The 19,641-nt window shown below is 43.3% G+C and overlaps 1 protein-coding gene and 1 long non-coding RNA gene across 5 annotated transcripts in view; one reads left to right on the forward strand and one right to left on the reverse strand.

Moving 5' to 3' along the window:
* The window catches only part of Pacrg (parkin coregulated), a 479,746-nt gene that overhangs the window by 186,151 nt on the left and 273,954 nt on the right, over positions 1–19,641 (forward strand). The gene's annotated exons all lie outside the window — the stretch shown is intronic.
* On the reverse strand, positions 504–18,150 carry LOC114691361. 3 transcript variants are annotated; one of them, XR_003734201.1, is made up of 5 exons: positions 17,704–18,150; positions 13,580–13,678; positions 7,968–8,150; positions 2,965–3,027; positions 504–1,926 (listed from the first exon to the last, which is right to left on the reverse strand). It is a non-coding gene; the product is annotated as an uncharacterized LOC114691361 (long non-coding RNA). The 3 variants fall into 3 exon arrangements; XR_003734203.1 differs by having other exon boundaries at positions 504–1,422; positions 1,788–3,027; XR_003734200.1 differs by having other exon boundaries at positions 504–3,027.

Raw genomic sequence — 19,641 nt, forward strand, 5'->3', positions numbered from 1 at the left:
AGGACAGTATGGGAGATGAAAAAGGGTGAGAGGCAAAGATGAGCTGTCCAGCAAACAGTGCCTGGTACCCGTTATGGGGGAGCCAGATCCCATGGGGCACGGCGGCCCCAGGCTGTGAGGTGCACACAGGATAATGGATGAGAATCAAAGCGAGCGGCATTTGGATATAGTCCAAATACAGATAGGGCAATAATCAGACATTCTAAGAAAGGTTTGTGAATGGCACTTACAGGATTGTGAGCTTTCCATCAAGTGTGACCTGTCCTGACCCATGACAATGTTGTGGCTTGAATGTGCGATGTCCCTCATAGGCTCATGTGTTTAGGCAATTTCCCCACAAGATGGTGCTGAAGATTTTTTTCACCAATGTGTGCGTCTGCCATCTCATACCCAGAAAAATCACATTTCACAACTCTGCTCTCTGTCCTCGGGCTCTCCTTCTTTCTGCCCACCCTTCTGTGATGTTCCCAGAAACTTGAGTCAAGGGATACTAAGGGATCTAAGCTTAAGCACGCACAACACGTATTCTCAGTATTTTGACCACTTATGAGTCTCTGCATTAGCCGCAACCTCCTGCAAAAAGAAGCTTCTCCAACTATGTTTGAGAGCATCACAAGCTGTCAGTATGCATGTTAGGGGGGTAGTTTACCACGTACCATCTAGTCAGCTGGTGGTACTTGTTGAAAGGTGGAGTCTTGGGATTTAATTGTTTGGCCCACCTCTGTCCACTCTACTTTCTGGTATAGACACAATGTGACCAACCCCACCATGTTCCTGCTTCTACACCTTCCCTTCTATGGGAGGCTCAGAGACAAAATACACTCTCCTCCCTCACATTACTTCTTGTCTGGTATTTGATCACAGTAGTCAATAATATTGGGGAAAGTCAGTTGGCAGTCTTTATGACTGGATTCAATAATGTTATGGAGTTCTGAGATGCTCCAAATCCTCCCCTAACTGTTAACCATCATCAGATGCCTGAATTCCAAAAAAACTCTTAGAGTTGATATTCTAAAACCACTCTACAACAGGAAATCCTTCAGCATTGTGCATAGCTTATATTCCTGTTGGAGATGTAGATGACTAAAGAGAGTGTCTGGAATCAGATGGGGCTTGACTTTCTGAGTTAAGAGGGCCCTGGTGGAGTGGAAGGCCTGGAGGATCACCTCCCAGCCACTGCAACCTGGCCAGACCAGAACAAGAGCTCTTCTCTCCCTGAGGGTCTGGGGCGTGGTACCTAAGCTCTTATATTACATGCAAGTCATTTAATATTTCTGCAGATGAATAAATAGTGGATAGCTTATGGATGGATAGAACAGGGCTCCCAGCATCTGAGGGGTTCAGCACCTTGTCACCCCTGACCACTGCTCAATGACAAATTTCATTTGGTCCTTGGTTACATGGAACAGTAACACCAACTTCCTGTAATAGAACAGATGTTTCTGTTAACATCAAGTGTGTTTATAAACTTAAAGGAACATACTTTGGGGGTGAGGGTGTTGCTTTATTTCACGATTCCTTATGTTTCTGTCTAATATTGATATAGAAGAAAGTAAGTTGAGAAGGGTTTTTTTCTTTTTCAAAAATTAAGGCCAAAACTTTAATTTATTCTATTAGATTTAGAAAAATCTAGAATTGACTTTAACTGCAAAAGCCCCAGTTCCAGGAAATAGGGATGCAAATGGAAATAAGCCAAAAGTTTTGATCTACTTTTCCTGGAGGGACACGCTCTATCAGTCTCTCTGAGTATAAGGAAGGGGGCGGTGGGGGCTGGGGAGGCAGCTCACCGGGAGGACACTTGTCTAGATGCTCGAAGCCCTCTTGGCAGGGCTTGTCTAATCGTGATGCCCAGAGTCAGAAGCACAAGGGCCAGAAACTCAAGGTCCTTCCTCTTCCACTCCACAGCAAGTGTCAGTGTGGGTCATCCTGTCTCAAAGTAAATGAATAAATAAACAGACAAGGGAAGAGGAGATGGAACTTGTTTGTAATTTCTATCAGTTTTCCTTCAATTTCACGATTAAAGAGATTCAAAGTTTTCCCACCAACAATCTAAAATATTCCTGTCTAGTGACAAGTGAAAGTCTTTGAAATTCTGAGAATAATCATAATTGTGATTAAACAAGCCATTTAATCACCATTCAGAACTTCCAGCAAAAATTAGTGATAATAAGTGAATAGAAACAAACAGACATGAGTATGGCTGGCATGGTTCCTGCAGGGCTTGAGGAGTAGTGCTTTGAAATCTAGCTAGCAAAAGTTCTGAAAACTATGCTAGCCTCAAGATTAACTCTGTTTTATGAAAAAATGAATTTCAAATATTAATATTCTGTATTAATATTTAAACATTCATTTAAAAACCCATTTTTAAAATAGCTTGGATACGGGTTTTTTACAACACATCTCATTTGTATGACAGGCTGTCGCCCACAGAGGCTCATATACAGTTCGGCAAATGAAAATGGAAGTTTCTGAGCACCCCAGATGCATGCTTATGTAATTCTACTTCAAAACAAATCGCACTTGGCAGGGCCTCCGAACGCCTTGTCCTGGGGTATACATTTTTGTTGTAGCATCTGTCCCATTTATCCATTTTTGCCTTTAACACTACTTTATTCATCTGACAAATACTTCCCAAGTAGCTATATTGTGTTGGACATCGTCTTGATGCCAGAGCTGTGTCAACAAACAAGACACTCGAATGTGTGAGACTCAGGTGTATAGAGGCGGAAGATAAAAACATCATGCACACACAAGCGTAAGACACAGGCCGTGTTGCCAAGCCGTAGTACCAGTGTCCCAATCCAGTGTGGGAAGTGGGTGGGCAGGGAGGGGAGCTTGCATTAGCGGAGTGTCTGGGGACAAGCTCACTAAAGTGATATTTTAGTAAAGACCTGAGGGAGATGGAGGGTTCACCAGACGGCACTCCATGGGGAAGATCCAGCAGTGTACAGGGGCAGGTCTTACCTCCGGAAATTGCCAAGGAGCTAGAGACTGACTGGGATCCTCCAGCTGGGCAGTTGGCATCACCTTAGAGACAGATGGAAGCCTTGTGGACCACAGTGGCAGCAGGAATCGCATGACCTGACCTACTCCCTAGAAGGAGCTCTGCAACTACTCTGCTGAGAAGAAATGGTGAAAGAATGTGGAGGGAGAGAAAGACTAGTGAGGAGGTAGGCATTTAGTCCAGGGAAGACATGCCGTGGACCCAGATGTAGATGGAACAGAGGGAAGAATGTGACCCAGAACTAGCCATATGATGCAGCAGTCTGAAGTAACAAAAAGATCTGTCTGCACCCAGCTGTGACTGAATTCATGTGATGTTCTCCAGTCTCTGTAGCTGCTCTGTGGCTTTGGACTACCTGCTGCCTCTAACTGGGTCCGGAGATCTTCCTGTCTCTGCCCCTGCTCTATAACACTGGCTCATTCACAGCCAGCCACGTTAGGCTTTTTCCATGAGTATGAGATTCAAATTCAGGTCCTCAGACTTGAGCACTAATCACACTCACCCACTGAAGCATCACACTAGCCCCCAAGTCTGTGTGTTTATAGATGCCTATCTCTTCTTTCAGTGAGACTAATTTAATCCAGTGATAGAACAAGTACCCCAAACTTTGTATGGCATCAGATTTGACCTTATTTTCCTTCCCTGACCCAAACGTTACCACCCTCCCTTTGCTCTTCCTAATTCAAAGTTTTTGTTGGTAGCCACCCACTTCATCCCAGCCACCAAGGCCGGCAACCCAAGTCATCCTTGAGAGCTTCTGACACACCACCCAACTTCCCCTCCCCTCTCCTGAGTTCTTGCCTCTCATCTAATATTCTTCCAACCAGACCTGCGTCCAGAGCCGCAGTGTACGAGCTGAAGTGTGGTTGGGGGCGTTGCATTCACCCTTTCACAGTGCCCTTCTTACAGGACCTGCAGCTCTCTGTGACCTGAGCCCCAGCCGGCTCTCGGTACTCACTCACTCTCGACTCCTTTGCACCCATTCGCCACTCCAACATATGTTGTTGAGAGTCCGGAACCAACCATGATTTGTGTCTTGACTTATACATTTATTTATTCCTTCTAAAGTGGTCTTTCTTTGCCATTGGAATAATGAAAATCTACTTATTCCTCTGTGGAGGCTCAGGATGAATGTCCATCCCCAAGACCCTCCTGTGAACACTGTTTAATCCTCTCTTCTGCATGCGCCTCCATTTCACCCTGCCCACCAAATCTACAGGCCTCTGCAACACATGTGTGCTTTTTGACCATCTCTTTATTTAATGCCCTTTATCAAGCTATCAGCCCATTGAAGCCACAGACTGTCTTATTGGAACTTATTTTCCTGGTGGTGACTCCCACTATCTCCCTGAAGGTGATGTGGGTTGGTGATCTCATGGACTGATTTGTACTCTCTTCTCCCCATCATTTCTACATTGAGGCCCCCAAATATTATGTTGTCTAAAGATAGGAACTTTTAGAAATAAATAAGCTTAGATAATGTCATCAGGGTGTCCATCATGATGGAATTAGCATTCTTATCAAAGAAGAGACTACAATTCTCTCCATCACGTGTAGATGCAAAGAAAGCAAATCCAGCAAGCCAGGAAGGTCAAAGATCTCATCATCACTAGACACCAAGTCTGCCACCACAGGGATCAGGGAGCCAAGGGGCCAGCAGCTCCCCGCAAACTGAGTTCCTGGCATTAGACATGTGTATGTTGAGACCATTGTGAAAGCAAACTGACCTCTGTGGTCCTGTGGTCCTGATCTCAGAATTATGGAACTTTCATTGATAAGGCTTCTAAGGTCTCTTCAGTGGCTAACCTTCTGTGTATATAGAGCTATGTCAGTTTTAATAACACAGGTTTTACAGTAACATGAAGATGTCTACGGAAGTGTAGGATGAAATCGGAATAGCAGAACTGTCTTTAGGGAAAAAGAAGGCAAACTTTCTATACTGAATTGCTTCTAAAAACTACAAAGATGCTTATTTAGGCAGGTAAAGATAGGTAGGGGAATTTGAAATATGGAAATTTTCCTTTGTTCAAAGAATGTATTTTTAACTGCTAATTCTATGTAACAACAGAGTCTCCTAGAAGTCATTATTTTAGATATTAAAAGATGTTATGTCTCCAGTGTGCAAATATCGAAGCTAGGAATTTCTAATCTTTCATCTAGTGGCTAAGGTAACTATAAGATGCCAATAAAACTCTAATAGGTCACAGATATATCATTTGAAACTTCAGCTCAAAGTCATATGTGTATAGTTGCACACCACGAAACAAAATTGCTGAGAACTTATGCGTAGATGTATAAACGTTATGTAGACATCTATAAATACACATGCAGGCATATGTGATCATCTTTCTCATCTGGAAACTCACCAGTCTTGGGAGACTGTTCAATATTAGAGAGAAGCATTCAGGCCTGTATGTTTTCATCATTTTTATTTTCCTACTATATCTCCTGCAGTTGTAATATGTCAGTTATATCATGGGCTGTAGCTACATAAACAGTCACATTTATAGCACTATTTCAATTTAGTGGTTCCCTTGAGGAGAAGGCTCTTGCCTTGCATGTCATTGTCAACCCATGCGGACTAGTGAGAAACCTTGCCAGGAGGAGCTGGAACTCCATAAATATTTATTTAATGAATTGATTTGAAAAGGGAGAAACACAACAGGAATTGACTGGTGTAGGGGGCTGCTGGAATATAGAGCAGCAAGAACAGAAGCAGACAGTGTACTGAAGTAGTGGAAACCCAGCACCACAGAGGCAAACTGGACTTCGCATCCCAGCTCTGCCATTTACAGACTAAATAACTTTTGGCAAAATGCTTAATCTCATTAAAGCTTACTTTTCATGTCTACAAAACAATGAATTTCTCCCAAGGTATAAGGAGATAATCCTCAGTGAAGTTTCAGCTTGAGGAAGGCTGTGTCTAATTTCTTAGCTATTTTTATGAAAAGTCATAATCACAGAAACATTAAGTTAATGAAATCATACAAGGTTTTTGTTGTTAACCATGACTTCAGGAACCGATTCAGTAAGAAAAGGCAGATTTGAGTCCTGAGAGGGTCATCCTAGGAGCATCTTGTGACCTGTGGAAGCTAGAGGGGGGACCTAGGTGACCAAACTGGGACTTTTCCAAAGTCTGGGGTTTTTTGATACAAGCCAGGTTCACAAAGACCTGCATACTTTAGAAGGTTACCACCTAAGTCTTGGAAGGCGGAAAAAAACATGGTCATGGGTACCAAGAATAAGCTAAGGGAAGTCAGTTTTTGAAATACAAAATTGAGCTAAAATTAAGCACCATGTGCCTCATGACCCTCAGAATTCAAGTCAGAATTCAAGCGACCCTCAGGGTCAGAAATCAGGATTTGGAAGTCAAAGCAGCAGGAACTGGAGGTGGAGAGAATGGCAGCTTGACAAGAAGGTGTCCGTAGGGAAATTTCCATGTGCTCTGAACGCGTCTGAGCTTACTAGATTACTCTGAGCTGAAGTTACCTATCTGTTGTCACCTCTGCAGAGAATAGCAGGTCACAGAACCCACTGAGCCACTGTGCGGAAGTGTGCCCGCTTGGGCTGTAAGGACGGAAGTGTTGCCAATACTCCAGGGAGGAGCAGGCAGGACCAAAAGTTACATCACTGCTCTGGCTTTGCTTCCGGGGGGAACCAAAGGCAACCAATAAGCAAAGGCATGGTATGACATACTGCACAGGGAAACACTTTTCTTACAGTCGTGTGGATGGTGAATATGAGAAAACTGATGTCAGAGATGCCAGGAAAGATGTAAGTCTTCAGGTCAGAGGTCAGGAGTGTCTCTTGTCTTAGTCCATTGGGCTACTATTACAAATATAATATTTGTATAGACAAACAATACGAATTCATTTCTCACTGAAGCCGGAAAATGCAAGAACAAGATGGTAGACTCAGTGTCTACTGATGACCTCCTGGTCCAAGGCCACCGGCTCTCTAAGCTGTCCTGACTATGGCACTGAGTCCTCATGACCTGATCCCCTCTCCTCAACCATAACCTTAGATGGTTGGGACGTGAACACATGTACACCAGCATTCAGATAATTGTACCTGTCTTTAAAAACTGGTGAGGAGTAGGAGAACAAGACATAGAGTTGGGTGTCGCCTTTGGAGGTGGGCTCCAGGGAAGCCATTGGCCAACGGCAGGTCTAGAATCAGATAGAAGCCTGCGTTTGGTAGAAGAGAGCTAAGGGGAGTCACCTGATTCTGAAGGAGGAAGCAAAGGCAGCAGCAACTGCTGCTTCTGAGATAAAAGAGGCAGGGAGGGTCTGTGCAGGTGCTTCGTAGTTGCGGGGTAAACAACAGCACACCCGGAGATTGTTAATAGCTTATTTCAGATCTTGTATGTGACAGAACAAACCTCTGGATACCTGCAAAGTACATGTCCTAAGACAGCCTATTCAGAGAAGACACGTATGTCCCAGAGCAGCTTGCTGCCACTGTAGAGGCACCCAGAGTCTTCCTCTCTCCAGTTCCTGCCTACTTAACGTAGATACCCAGTCCCTCATGGCAACCTGGGAGAGGCCTGTCATCTCTTCCAGTGGTTGTCTCCATCTGGGTGAGCACGGCGTCCTAAGTGCTGGGATGTAGCAGCTGCCCAGTCATTCTACAACAAGGGGCACATGTGTTTCATTTTACAAGAATTTGTCCCCGATGTTGTCACAAAGGTTTGGGAATTGAGATAAAAAGAATGCCAAGTGAGATGGCAAATAGTGTTAGTGAAATATTTGTTCTTTTTGCCTCATAAAGGGTAAGACTGTGTGGCTACACAAAAATTGTATAAACATTATATTGTGATAGATACATAAGTATTTATGTTCACCCACCTTCTGGGAATTGGAAGCTTTTTCCTGATCATAACATTTTTCCTAAGTGTTTTATCCTCAATGCTTTACTACTGAGGAGTAGCACAAAGCATTTTTATGACAGAGTCAAGGCTTACCTGAAGCAGGCCTTTTCCTTTGCAGACTTGAAGAAACAAAGACACTTTTTTAGCTGGCCTCTGGTGGTGTCATGGATAAGATTGGGGGTGGGGGGTGTAGCCTTTCAGATAGGACGTGTCTGTGGCACACCTGAAATCTGCATCTTACACAGTGGCATCTTCTGCAGACATCTGAAAGTTAAGCTGTACTCTGGATAAACACACTTGATTAAATAGATAGGAAACAAGTCACATCTATTATGGCCTTCATATTTAAGTTACATACAAAATTTTGATCAATATATCTTTGTGTAACCATAGTGGCCTTACTCTTTTTTCTCCTCTTTTTTTTTTTTTTTTTTTTTTTTTTTACATTTTGAAATGCCACTTTGTTGAATCATATAAATGTGTATTCTTCAATATCTCTATCAAATAAAACTATTCAAATTAAAATAATAATAATATACAAATGCACGTTTTGTGAACTAAATTGCTGTGTTCATATTAAAATTTCTCTATATTCCTTTACCTAAAAAACAGAAGTAATTTAGAAGCATTATCATAGAATACTTTCCTTCAGCTAACATTAATCTGTGGATTATTTACATAGTAAGTTGCCAGGTACCCATCCTTCCCTCTGTCACAGAAGATCCCCGGCTGTCATAATTAAGTAGATGAGCCCAACTCTGTGGCTTATGTGTCTGTCTGTTCCCACATTCCTCTGAGTTGTCTCTGTTCTCCACTGTGATGAATCCAAATAAATCAGGGATCTGTCACTCTCGTAGACAATATAAAAGTGTGCTTCACCTTCCTGAAGTAGCAGAAAGTGTCCCAAACTAAATATATGCATATATGCAACAGACTGCTTTATATAATGAGGTCATAATGAGTTGATTCTATAAACTATCTCAGCAAAAACACCGTCGAAACAAAGTGAGCCCCTACCTGCCATCTTTCAGTGAAATCCTTGAAGGATTAATGAGGTATCTGCAGTTAGACTGCTCGATCCTTCCAGAAACCTCAAAGCAGGAGCGAACGTAGTGCTCCCTTTCAGAAAGCATATGCTTTGCTGTCAACCCGAACCCAAGGCAGAGACAATGATTCACATCTCTGAGTCAACATCCTGCCTTCTTGGACATGTCAAATCTCTGACATTCCTGTGTGACAGGACCGTCATAATGAAGGCACCCAAGTAGGGAGAGAAATTGCTACCCAGCTTTCAATCATATGATTATCATGTGGGTACACAGTAATCAGATAAAAGAAAGCCAAAAGTTCTGGTCACATTTAAATCAAAATTTAGGAAATAAAGTAGCCCAAGTCTAGATCATCTGTTATTTCCCTAACTTTATTTATTATTTATCTGTTATGTTATTTACTTTATGATTATTATTTAGATGTTAATAAAGGTCCATTTATATTAGGTTACATGAACTCTTTACTTAAGTGGTGTCTGATATATACTTCATTTCAAAAACTTCAAACTGAAGCTATTTGTTAGCTAAAAATACTGGTTTGGATGAGGCACTCAATCCAGGAAGAAAAGAGCTCCGTTCTCCACTGCTCACTTCCACCCTTCCTTGGCATCCAACACCATCATCAGTCAGAGCACTGGTCTTTGTTGTCTCCACACACTTCTCTGGGAAGGCCTCTATGCTGGCTGCTTTTATGTCAACTTGACACAGGCTAGAGCCATTTCAGAGGAGGGAGCCTCCACTGAGAAAATGCCTCCCTAAGATCAGACTGTAGGCAAGTCTGTAGGACATTTGGGCTGGTGGTCCTGGATTAAGAAAGCAGGCCGAGCAAGCCATGGGGAGCAAGCCAGTAAGCAGCACCCCTCCATGTCCTCTGCATCAGCTCCTGACTCCAGGTTCCTGCTCTGTTTGAGTTCCTGTCCTGACTTCCTTCAGTGGTGAACAGATGTGGAAGTGTAAGCCAAATAAACCCTTTCCTCCCCAGGTTGTTTTGGGTCATGGTGTTTTTCATCACAGCAATAGTAATTCTAACTAAGACAGCAATAGAACAGTAATTAATATAGGCCCCTTCACTCCATAGCCTCTGTTGCCTCAAATATTGCAGTTGACACCACCTATTGGCCATTCTACTTTCTCTCTCACAACCTTCTCCATCATCCAATATCCATGGGAAATGAGGGGACAGTCTCATTATATAATATATAACACCAGCCCATTGTAAAAATTTGTCACTGTCTTTATTTAAAGCATCCACTCCGCTTGGCCTTGACCAGCCTCATTGCTCACCAGCTTCTTCCCATCAGACATTCTTTCTGCTCCTTACAAATCTCTGCCTCTTCCCAAAGGCCTCTCACAAGATAGTCCCCTCTTTCTTGTTATTAAAGACTTGACTTAAATGCCACTACCTCAAAGAGTCCTTCCTGGCCCCCTTATGTAAAGTCAGAGGTTACCAGCTCTTCCTCACTCCCTCAGCTCAGCTGCAGTTGGTTAAGGTAAGTGACTCATATTAAGAAAAAGGTCTCCTCCAGTGAACTTAGCACAAATTGCCTCCCTGTTTCTGGCATATCTCTGAACAAATGTGAGTGCAGGAAGCGGGTCTGTGTTCCTGAGCCCAGTAGACTCACACTTGTAGTATGGTGGATGGATGGATGGATGGATGGATGGATGGATGGATGGATGGATAGATGGATGGGTGGGTGGGTGGATGGATGGATGCATGGATGGATGAGTGAATGGATGGATGCATGCATGCATGCATGGATGCATGGATGGATGGATGGATGAGTGGATGGATGGATGGGTGGGTGGGTGGATGGATGGGTGCATGGATGCATGGATGCATGGATGGATGGATGGATGGATGAGTGGATGGATGGATGGGTGGGTGGGTGGGTGGATGGATGGATGGATGGGTGGGTGGGTGGGTGGGTGGATGGATGGATGGATGGGTGGGTGAATGGATGGATGGATGGAGGGATGAGTGGATGGATGAGTGCATGGATGGATGGATGGATGGATGGATGGATGGATGGATGGATGAGTGGATGGATGGATGGATGGATGGATGGATGGATGGAGTGGCCATGTGGAACATGCCTGCAGTTTAGATATACTGAGGTTCATGTGCCCAGCATGTTTAGAGAAATTGATGCCGCCTGCCCTTCTGGCTATAGCCATTGTTCCTTCTCGTGTGACTTAGTGAGTAGAGTGGGCCTCAGTTTCCCCACCTGAAAAAGAAGTGAACGCTCATAATACCCAACATCTCTTCCTGCCGTGATGTTCCCTATTATTGGAACATGTCCCTGTGCTGAACAGATGATACCCCAAAAGTGGTACAAAATACATCATGCCTGGGAAGTTCCCCTTGTGTAAAAGAAAGAGTGGTTTGGTAGAGGACCTAGGGAGCCTGCTGGCCTACCAGAGCTGCCTGTGGCTTCTGCCGGGGTTCTGTAGGAGGGCCTTCACTTTGTAGACCACCCCGTCACCACCCATGCTCATCCCAGCTGCAGTGAAGCCAGGTGCTGTCTGTTTGTTGGGCTAGCACAGGAATAGGCACATATTTTCACAGCTCCCACCACCTCTGCCTGCCTTCACCTCCACCCACACACCCATGGGAGCCAAACAGATAGGAAAAAGTCCACTCAGTACAACTTCCAAAGCAATGGCTGGAGCAGCCTGTAGCATCTTTTTAGGGCCCTTTATCTCTTGAAAGTTGTTGAGAGAGCTAAATTAAAGTTGCCTACCATTAATCTCTGTTCTTGGCACTGTAAATCAAAGGAAGGAAATAGTTCTCATCACAGTTCAGGTCCCAAACAGGTAAAAATTACAACATAAAACAAAATTTAATACTGGCATTGCCCCTGTCACCCCGGCCATATATTCTGGCTGAAGTCATCAGCAAGGGTTGTGCTTGGGTTGTAACTCAGGGATTGTCTCAAAGGCTGTGGGCTTTACAAATGCATTCTGGTTTTACCGTCCCATGCTTCAGATCAACTTTGGGTAAAGATGTGGACATCGTGGTGTACTTGCTTCTCAAAACTGGGAGTTGTGATCCAGTCTCATGACCATTCCCTGAACCTGCTCTGCATTGACAGCTTCTTTAACATGGATTCAGGTTGTGCAGACCTAGCTCTATTCACTGTCAGGGGTCATTCCAGGCACCTCTTTTTGTCTGCAAGTTGCACGTGATAAATAGTTTTAGAGAGGCGAGGTGGGAATGTCATGGACCAGAGGGCTCCAAGGCGCTGATCTCCACTCAGGCTTCGATGTTTTGTAGAACCTTGTGCTATTTTTCCTATACGAGCTGTAGTTCTACCATTTACAAAATATAGATTGCGGACCATATTGGCAATCTGTGCAGTGCACCAAGTCACTCACTTTGGAGGCAGAACCAGCGCAGATCAGATGGCTCCTCTAACCACATCGGTATTATGGAAGCCTTTACAGAGCTCTCCAAATGCCCTGGGAGGAAGCCAGTGTCTGAGCACAAAGAATTTACACACAACATAAAACAGAAACTGCGAGCATCTCAGCCTCCAATCTCGTTGAAGCCACCTGTCTTGGGATGGTAGATTCATGGCAGCCATGCATCCTCCTGCACATTCACACCCCAGGTTTCTGAGGTGCTCATAAATAGGGCAAGTATTTCACCACAAAGTGTAAGTCAAGAGACAAAGCCTCTGTCTGCAAAATAAACCTCACTGGGCAGGGACTTTAAGGTTAGACAAAGCAAAAGGCATTCATTCTTTGCCCTGTGGATATCTCTAGGTACAGGAGGTGTGAATGTCTCTAGGTACAGGTGGTGTGGATATCTCCAGTACAGGAGGTGTGAATATTTCTAGATACAGGAGATGTGAATGTCTCTAGGTACAGGAGGTGTGAATGTCTCCAGGTACAGGAGGTGTGAATATTTCTAGATACAGGAGGTGTGAATGTCTCTAGGTACAGGAGGTGTGAATGTCTCCAGGTACAGGAGGTGTGAATGTCTCCAGGTACAGGAGGTGTGGATACCTCTACATACAGGAGGTGTGAATGTCTCTAGGTACAGGAGGTGTGAATGTCTCTAGGTACAGGAGGCGTGGATATCTCTAGGTACAGGAGGTGTGAATGTCTCTAGGTAAAGGAGGTGTGGATACTTCTGTTGCTGATTACTGCCCTGCTCAGGTTTCTCTGAGGTAAGGAGGATGGCTTTCTATTCTCCAGTGTTCTGCAGCTTAGAGGCAGCCACAGACTCGGTGTTCTCTTTATCTCCCTCACCGCCTCTATTGTTCTGTCATCACAGGGCTCCCACTCTTCTCAAGAGACACACCCAGAACTTCAGGTTCCTGAGGCCTCTGTTACTCTGTGACTACATGTAGTCACAAGTCCGTAGACCCTCATGTGTGAACAGGTCAGGATGACAGAGGGCAAACGGCCTAGCTGGCAATGTGAAACTCTCCCTCCAGCCTTCCCTCTGCCTGTCACAGATTGAGAGACTTTGGCAAGTCCCAAATTTTCAAGACTTTTTTCCTCAGCTGTAAGAAGACATTAGATTGAGCTACACTTGAGATCATTCCCACCTCCGCAGTGATTTGTCCAAAGATAATATCTTAGTCAGGGTTCTATTGCTATGGAGAGACACCATGACCATGAGAAAGCATTTAATTGGAGCTTGCTCACCATTTCAGAGGTTCAGTCCATTATCATCATGACAGGAAACATGTTGGCAGGCAGTCAAACAGGGTGCTGGAAAAGTAGCTGAGAGTTCTACATCTGAATCTATAGGCAGCAGGAAGAGAGAGTCACTGTGCCTGGCTTGGGCTTTTATAACCATAAAGCCCACCTCTGGTGACACACTTCCTCCAACAAGGCCATGCCTACTCTAGCAAGGCCCCACCCAGTCCTTCTCAAGTAGTGCTACTCCCTAATGACTACACATCCCAATATAGGACCTGGAGGGCATTCTTATTCAAACCACCACATATAGTGTATGTTCTCAGCTTCTCATAGGCAAAGTGCTGTATGAAATGCCTTAAGGCCATTTGTCCCTAGACTACCTGGCTTAGACAAGAAACAAGTCTTAAAGATGGCCACTTGAGGGTCCAATGAAGTCTGCTACACAGGTCCTTTGTCAGAGGAATACTTTGTTCAATGACTGTTTGGCGTGACCAAACCCTTCATAATTGCACTGTGACCAGAGGAAGCTGGGCCTACCATGTTAATATCAAAACCAGATGTCTCCATGCAATGCATTAACCCAGCTTTAGCTTTGTTATAGGTCATAAAATGTAGTGTCTCGCAATGCATTAACCCAGCTTTAGCTTTGCTATAGGTCATAAAATGTAGTGTCTCCCCTGCACTTGCATAAAGCTGGATGTGACAGTACAAGCTGACCTCGTCCTTAGTTCCTCATACATATCAACCCTGGAATTAAAGAAACAAGATCTCCCAGTTTGAAAGACAGCAAAATCCCACAATGCATTGGCCGAACCCAGCTGTCTCGGCTGTCTCCCTTGGTGGAGTCTAGGTGATGGCAGCCCAGAGCACTGAAGGTTGTCTGCTCCATACCTACCCCAGCTGGAGTGAGCCGCTGTATCTAATACTGAGAATTATGTAGCCATGTTAGTTGTGGTTTTGTTTTTAAAATGCAAATGCTTGTTATTGCAGTCAAGGATTCCAAGTGTCTGATAACAGATCTCAGCTTTTCAGAATTAGATTCTCTTCTGTTTAACCTCTGTGATACTTTAGGAGGAGAGTTGACCTCAGCAACAAGAGACAGAGCCTTGAAGGGTCACCTCACCCTTTCATCCTAGGACATTATTTATTTGCTGTTGTTTGAGACAGTTTCACTGCCTAGCCCTGGCTGTCCTGGAACTTGCTCTGTAGACTACACTGGCCTCAAACTCACCGAGATCTGCCTGTGTCTGCCTCCTGAATGCAGGGATTAAAGGTGAGTGCCACCACACCAGGCAGCCCTAAAATATGGGAAAAAAAGGAAAAAAAAGCAAGCCTAGGACCAGAACAGTGTTCATAGCACGGTAGTGATGGCTGGGAATGACGGTGACTCCTGTGCACTCTAAATGTGATTTGGCCAAAATTGTTCAATGAATGGTAAGTCCAAATCTAGTCGTCACTATGATGCCAACATTGGCCATCCGAGGCACAAGCCACTGCCACATTCTGGCCTCAGTCTCTAAGTTTTTAAGAGGGAGCATTGCATTACCTAATATGTACACACTGCTGACCCAAGAGTCAAAGGGTGTGGATAGAAAGTGAGTATCACATGTCTGTGAGCACCATGCATGGTCCTCACAGGAGGAACTACTTTCGTCTTCACCATGAGCTCTGACTATTGGCCACCGTCTACACCACTACTAAAAGTGAGCCTGGTGATCTATACTTACTTTTTAGCAATCCCGACAATTATTTGAAAATATGACATTGTTGTTGTCACAGTTCTTAGTCCTCCTTTGTGAGATTCTCCTCCACACCCATCAAATTAGGTATTGCATTATTAGCTCAACGTTTCGGGTCATTTGCATGTTTATGTCATAATCATCATTACTTCAAAACACAGCAAGTAAAACATACTCCCAGAGACTCATCTGAGGTTCTGCTCAGGGGACGGTTTTAAGAATGGTTGTAAGTATATGTGTGCATGTCTGTGCATGTGTGCACACAGTTACAAAGAGAGCTCTTTTGAAACACAGGCGAAGAAACTATGGGCTCCTGTTATCTAGAAGGAGGTGGTGAAGTGTACCGCTGTGTTTATTCGATCATGAAACATTATAACTCACAGAGGAGAGAAAGGTAAAGAACCAAACACTAAAGCTACAAATAGGCCCTGTAACTGAAACACTCCTAATACTTATTTTAAGTTTTCTCCCAAGCAAGCATCTTGCATCCCTTTTGTTTGAAGTGTTAGCAGAAAGCATCAGAGAAAAGCTTATTCTGGAACAGAGATAAAATAAAGAGAAAGGTCCCCACTGCTTCACACAAGCTTGAAGCAGAACATGGCCTGCATGTCAAGGAGCTCCCGCTAAGCATAGAGGCCTTATGTAGGCATCATTTCTTACGGTGGATTTAGGACCACTGCCACCACATGCTCACCCCTGTGATGAACCTAAGTCCTGCATCAGAATAGCTAATTATCAGCCATTTTCTATTTGGAAATTCTAAAAAGGAACTTTTAAGGTGACATCAAAGTTTTTCGAATCTGCCACTGTTCCGGTGTGACTCTGCTTTAGGAGACAGATCTATTGTACACAATCTGGATCTTGAGAATTTATGTTATTGTCCTTGCAAATAGATTCTTCTCTTATGTTTTGATTAGAGATTAAAGATTGCAATCTCACCTCCTTCGTTGTAAATGATTCATCTTGTGGCCAGTTTTCTTCTAGAACATGTTGTCTATCCATTCAACACATTTGAAGTACATGCTAACTAGAGAAGCTCACAGAACAAAACATTCTCTGTGACCTAGCACTTTCCTGCCTCTTTGCTGTTTCCTATTGGCATGCACCCTACTTCATTAATAATGTTTACCTAATGCTTAGGGGCTTAAGACCCTCATATTTGATTACAAATGGTCTTCTCAGGCAGAGATAAGAGTCGCCTACATTTTACTGATGATCAAATCAAGTTATAGAGATAAGTCCTTTAGTTAGTAACAAGTGGTTCTTGAACTTGACACTCTAGAACAAAGTCCCAAGTTACTCTCCTGCCCACAATGAAGCTCAGTGACAATGTCCATTAGCCATAGTTTGCCACAACAGAATCTTATTGAAACGAGTTCACCGGGACTCCATATCAGTTTTCTGAGTTTTTCTGGAAAGCTGAGAAAATATGAGATGTAGTGGGATGTCAAGAGCATCCCTCTGAGCTAGCTTTGTGATACTCTCCGTATTTCTCATGTACTCCATTCTACCATGGTCCAGGATGCTCAGCTCTCCTTAGTGGAGAGACTGAAGGTGGTACCCAAGCTGCAGGAGGGACCAGCCATCTCCCTGTAAATTGTGACCATGATCTAGGCTTAATTATCTCAGTACCCTTAAAATACAAGATTGTAAACATAAATATGCCAAGATGAAGAAAATTAAGAGTATGCATTATAGTTACTAAGTTTAAAACACATCTTAACATGCAAGATGGTATTGCAGTACAAGAAAACTGTGTAAGAAAATGGATCATCTGCTGTTTGCCCAACTCTGCTTACATAGGATAGCTGTTCTTTGTGTTTTTTTATATTTTTAAATATGTTTACAAAGCATAAGTCATGGTACTCATTTTTCATGTTTTGCTGTGGTTTAAAAGAGTTCTTTTTCGCCGGGCGGTGGTAGCGCACGCCTTTAATCCCAGTACTCGGGAGGCAGAGCCAGGCGGATCTCTGTGAGTTCAAGGCCAGCCTGGGCTACCAAGTGAGCGCCAGGAAAGGCACAAAGCTACACGGAGAAACCCTGTCTCAAAAAACCAAAAAAAAAAAAAGAGTTCTTTTTCTTTACCACTTTTCACTGGAGGTAAATTTGCTGACATATAACATAATGATTTTGTTTTGGACATGAAATTCTACTCCATAATTTTAATTTTTTAATATTAAACATCAATTTTGTTTAGTTTATTCTTCATCATCTTAACATTTTCTAACATAGTTAGCTTTATTTCAGGATTAGGAAGCAATCCTATTAATGTAAAATATTTAGTAGGGCCTATCCTTCCCCTCCTCCCCTGCTCTTTTTCCTCTTCCCTTCCCTCTCTTCCACCTTTCTCTTCCTTCCACCTGTCCACACAGATGCTTCCAGCCTTACCAAGTGGAGTTCCATGCTGTAGGCACAGAGATGATAAGACCCAAAGCTTCCTACCAGGACACACTCCCTGTAAGACAATGGCAGTGTGTCAGTAGAAGGAGGCAGACAGGTCTCGGTTTCTAAGGAGAGATTTTAGGTGTGAGCAGAAATCCATAAGCACGTGCTGGGTAGGAAAGCTAAGGAGAAACAAGCCTTGAAGATGATAAGAACAAAGCATGTGTTTGAGAGACCCTGAATCCAAGAGGTAGCTTGTAGAGTGACATGATAGCTAGAGCAGGAGGCAGGAGTATGGGGAAGCCTGGTACAGAATATGAAAGGCTGGAATGTCCTGCTTAGGGATGTACATTGTATTCTGAAGGGTAAGGGAGCTGGGGGCAGTTTGAAAGAGAATGGCCCCCAAAGGCCGTGGCGCTATTAGGAGGTGTTGGCCTTGCTGAAGTAGGTGTGGCCTTGTTGGAGGAAGTGTGTCACTTTGGGGGTGGACTTTGACGTCTCTTTTGCTCAAGCTTCCCTCAGTGCGACACAGAGTCCACTTCCTGTTGGCTTCTGATCAAGATGTGACTAACACTGTTGTAGCTGGAGGGCTTCTCTCCAGGTTCCCCAAGCCCCGCAGTCCCACAATCCACTTATAAAATAATCACTCAGACGCTTATATCACTTATAAACTGTATGGCCGTGGCAGGCTTCTTGCTAACTGCTCTTTTATCTTAAATTAACCCATTTCTATAAATCTATACCTTGCCACATGGCTGGTGGCTTACCAGAGTCTCTACATGCTGCTTGTCCTGGCGGTGGCTGCAGTCTCTCTCCTCCTTCTTCCTGTTTCCCCAATTCTCCTCTCTCTTTGTCCCGCCTATACTTCCTGCCTGGTCACTGGCCATCAGTGCTTTATTTATATAGAGTGATATCCACAGCACTTCCCCTTTCTTCTTTTTTTAAAAAGGAAGGTTTTAACTTTAACATGGTAAAATTACATATAACAAAACAATTACCGAGCAAGAATTATAGCTACAATATTAAAGAAGATGTCCTATCTATCTTATATTTGTGAGTTTAAGGTTTTATAGCTAACTTATCTTTTATCATAACTGAGGAAATTACGACTATCTAGTCTTCAACCACATCAAAGACCCGAGAAGGAACATAATGGTACCTGAGAAATGGTAGACGGATGCAAGCAACTTCGGGAATCTTGCAAGAGTAGACCAAGACAGCTGGCAGCCTGGACAGTCACCTCATGTTTCTCAGCATTGTTGGTGCATTCAAATTGGCTACAGGCCTAGAGTATATGACAGACCATTTTTAGAAGCAGGAATTCTGAAAGACCATCTTACCCTGTCTTGGCAGAGTACAGTGGTCTCTTTCCTTGTGTCCCGCTTGTCCAGAAAGGACAGCATTGCATTTGTACTGTCAGCCATCAAGGCAAGGGCAGTTCTTTGCCCAGTAGGCCATTTTGTGCCAAAAAGACAAACTTCCAAATGGAAATGTCTTAGAAGCCCAACATTCTCTCGGGATCAAATTGGTGCAGCCAGGAGCAATTGTGTCTCACGTCAACAGAATTCTAAGTTATTTAAATGCCATATTTTCTAGGTCTATTAAGTGTTTGAAGATTACCTATCTATCTGAAATATATCTATGTATACCTAGAAGACTTAACTAACATGGCTACAAATATGATTATCATAGATGACTAATTATTAATCTATTTTTAATTATCCATTACAATTTTAAATGAGTTACATAAACATAATACCTTAAACAAGAATAGAAATATATATATATGCAGTATAACAAAATTAACTTCAAGTTTGTATCAATAAACTAAAATTTATACCAATGTAAAACATTTTAAACAAGTTGTTCTTTAAAAGTAGGTTCATTAATCTACCCTTTTATCTTATCATCTCTATATACTATATATCTATATCATATCCCCTT

The sequence above is a fragment of the Peromyscus leucopus genome, chromosome 8a (assembly GCF_004664715.2).
Source record: "Peromyscus leucopus breed LL Stock chromosome 8a, UCI_PerLeu_2.1, whole genome shotgun sequence".
NCBI classification, from domain to species: Eukaryota; Metazoa; Chordata; class Mammalia; order Rodentia; family Cricetidae; genus Peromyscus; species Peromyscus leucopus.